General features: G+C 42.1%; 1 protein-coding gene across 9 annotated transcripts in view; it reads left to right on the top strand.

The window, feature by feature from the left end:
• Positions 1-3,647, top strand: part of KIF1B (kinesin family member 1B) — a 182,222-nt gene that overhangs the window by 92,450 nt on the left and 86,125 nt on the right. The window lies entirely within an intron of this gene.

Genomic DNA, 3,647 nt, shown 5'->3' with positions numbered 1-3,647 from the left:
GGGCATTGGGAATCACTGAGATTTGGGCTCAGCATATGGAAAAACCTTCTCTTAGAATTTTCCCCACATTGGAATTTTCTGCCTTAAAAGATAATTCATTTCTTTTCATCAGAGTACAGTCCAGCATGCCCAGGCAGAGCTGGAGGCCCACAGACAGGCAGGTTATAGATTGGCCATGCAAACTAACTGATGAATAGAACAGCCCATTAATTCTGGAACAGTTTATGGGTTATAGTGAAATTGTTTAGTTTGTAACTGAATAATTAGCTGGAAACTTTTGGTTTTATCTGAAGTTGGAATTCTGTCTAGAGCCATGCTTCTGTTGTTAAAATAAACACACACAAAAAAACCTGGGCATTTGATTCTCTAGATCAGGTTTACTTAAATACACATGCAATTACATCTATGTAAGGGCAAAGTAAACCCTGAAGCCCTGGGATTCTTGCAATGGAGGAGCTGTGTTCTCTGAGGGCACAAATGTGGCATTGGGTCATTGTACTCTGCTGTGAGTGAGTCTTGTCCATGTGTTGGTCCCCTGCTAATAGCACTGGCTTGACTGCTTGAGGCTTTCCCCAGCTTGCTGATGACTCTGTCACGTGCTGTCATACCTCCTCTCCATGAATTTGAAATTTAGGTTCGGTGAAGTCTTCTGACTCACAAATCTTTCCTTCCCCTCAGCATCTTAAGGAGAGCAGATACTCGTCACCTGTAGTATCGAGACACGCTGTGTTGGAACCCTGCCGTTTACTAGAGGACTGTGACGAGGGCAGCTGCTGTGAAGCAAATCCTTTCCCTCTGCCGGCTGGGCACCTCTAGAAGACAGTTTGACCCTTCCCTATTGCTTTGTACCTGAGTAGGGGAAGCTGGGGACATATGCCCTTTTTAAGGCGCTGGGATGTTGCAGTTACACTGCCAGCTAGCAGTCCTCTTCCTGTGCACACTGTATTCCCTACTCAAGGGTGGTGGAGAAGTGACCCACTTTGACAGAGTAATGGTTGAAAACATACACTGAGCCTTTTCACAGTGAAAAGTGAAATAGCTTGATAACTGAAGATGTCAGATGTTCCCCGTCATGGCTAGGTGGAGCTGGAAAATGGACTCCTACTGGTTCTTTCCTAACTTTTATCTCTCCTTCCTGCAGCCTACCTTTCCTGTTGGCATTTTGTTCACTTCTAAAATGATGTGCTTTGGAAACAAAAGCAATGATTTTGTTTCCTCCATCAGACTCTATCAGTGGGGCATGGGGGTAGTCCTTAGTGGGCCAAGGAAGAGGGAGTAAGAATTTTTTTTCATTAAATCTTGCAAATTAAATGGTATTTCTGATGTTGGTATAGTTGACTTATCTTACATTTGGATTATTGCAAGTTCTTTGTTTTAACTGTACAAATAAGATTACACTTATCTTTGACATATGTCTTGGTGTAGAGAAGTCTTTCTAACTGCCAAATTGGACCAAAGGAAAATAATGTGAAATTCTTAGAGGCAAGACATGAACCAAATTCTCTTGAGAATTAGGTCACCTGGTATCTTCCAAATAGATTCAGGAAAACTTTCCCCTACTTCCTTCTAATCTTCCTACCAACCACCTCCCCCAAAAGGCCCTGTATCTCTTTAACTAGAAAATTATTTCTTCTGTTTTACTTCTCCTTTAAGCAACATAAAATGAAATCTCCCCCCAGCTTTCTTCTAGAGGATAAACAACTTTGGCATGGTTCTGCATTCTGTCTGGGGTTCTTCGTGCAGGGACTGTATGTGGTTAACTGAAGCGTAAGTGCCTGCATTCTGCTGATTTTGTGAGTAGTGAGGTTTCCATTTGGGCGGGTCTCCTGCGCTTTAATGCTGCAGCCAGAGACCATCCTGCTGCCACACTGCAGGGCAGTGGCCATCCAATAGAAATGCTTGAGAATTTTAATCTTTGGGCGATTTCATTGTTGAGAGTGAAGGAGTTGCATTCCTAAGACCTCACTGCAGGATGGAAATGTTGTAATGAAAAACTGCAATAGAGGAGGTTAATTAATTTCCCTAACCCAATTTCTCTTTGGTTCTCTTTATTTTTTACTTTAAAAATAAAATAAAGACTATCAGACAGTAGACTAAACAGCTTTTGCTGCTGGATAGCCTATTTCCATATGTAAGAGGCCTGTGTGACCCAGACACACACCTTGAGCCCCCCACAAATTCTCTCAAACTATGATGAAATGTATGCCTAACCTCTTGATTTCCTATTCCTGTCTGATAAGGTTTTAAATATGCAGTGATAGCTACTGTGTGGTGTTTCTAGTGCTTCCTTATAAGTCTGGTGTCAGAGTACTGTGCGTGCCGCTGCTCAGGCTCAGACTGTAAATACCCACACTGCTCCGCTCCCGAAGCAGGCAAGGGCGAGTGCTGTGCTAGGCAGCCTGGATGCCTCACACTGCTCACTTCAGCATAACCCTGGGTACCTGAAACCTATGAGAATGTTTTGTGTAGTAAGCACTTCACTTTTTAATTATCACAACTTAACTGTGGGGGTTTTTCCCTCTTGGAAATATTTCTGACTTACCCTGTGGGTTTCTGAGTCTCTTTAGCTGAATTATCAGAACAGAGTTCATTGGGTGTGAGCACAGAAACCTCGTTTAGTAGCCAGCGCTGTCCATGCAGCTAGAGAGGCAGGCATCTGTGGATGTATGGCCACAGCAAGCATGACGGCATTCCTTGGAGCTTAAAAGAGATTTTTGCTGGCACTCAGTTGGGGTTTTTAATTTTTATTTTGCAGTTGAATTTTTTAATTTGCCTTCTTATTTTTCTTTTTAATCATATGCGCACAACTCCTCTGTTCAGTTTAACCTTTGTCAGGCTTCTGGGGTGGGTTCAGTGCAACACACCATGGCCACCTACACTCCCAGTTCATTGTTAAGTTCGTTATGCCAGCTTGAAGAAGGCATAGCCTTCACATTCTGGTTCTTTATGGTTAGCATAAAGGGCCACTATGAATCAGAATTGACTTGAGGGCAGTGAGGTCTATTTCTTTTTTTAATTTCAAGCCTATAAATTCCTCCTTATTTAAAGAAAAACCATGGCACTAATAGCCAGATATGTGGATCATAACAAACTATGGATGGCTTTTCGAGAAATGGGAATTCCAGAACTTCATTGTACTCATGTAGAACTTGTGCATGGATCAAGAGGTGGTTAGTGACTAGAACATGGGAATAGTGCATGATTTAAGGATATCGTGCTTGGTAAAGTCGAGGGCCATCGCAAAAGAGGAAGGTCTTCGACAAAATGGATTGATGAACAGTGGCTGCCACTGTAGGCTCAAACGTAGGAACAGTTGTGAGGATGGCCCAGGGCCAAGCCTTGTTTTGTTTTGTTGTACACAGGGTGGCCCTGAGTTTAATCTGACTAGATGACACCTAACAGCAAGAGCCAGGAAACCCTGTTCTTGAGCTGCATGGTGGAATGGTAGCCTCCAGTTACTTGCTTGGCTTCTTTAGTCCTTGATTTCCTTACACTAGAATGATTCTGGAATAAAATTTTTTTTTAATATGGGCATTTAGAATTTTTATTTAATTTTTTTTAATTAATCAATTTATTGGGGCTCATACAATTCATCACAATACATAGATCAATTGTGTAAAGCACATCTATACATTTGTTGCCCTCAT

The sequence above is a fragment of the Echinops telfairi genome, unplaced genomic scaffold (genome assembly GCF_000313985.2).
Source record: "Echinops telfairi isolate 266 unplaced genomic scaffold, ASM31398v2 ScPeMD7_7457;HRSCAF=8495, whole genome shotgun sequence".
Classification (NCBI taxonomy): domain Eukaryota; kingdom Metazoa; phylum Chordata; class Mammalia; order Afrosoricida; family Tenrecidae; genus Echinops; species Echinops telfairi.
Note: the sequence above shows the minus strand (reverse complement) of the source record. Positions and strands in the feature narration are given on the sequence as shown.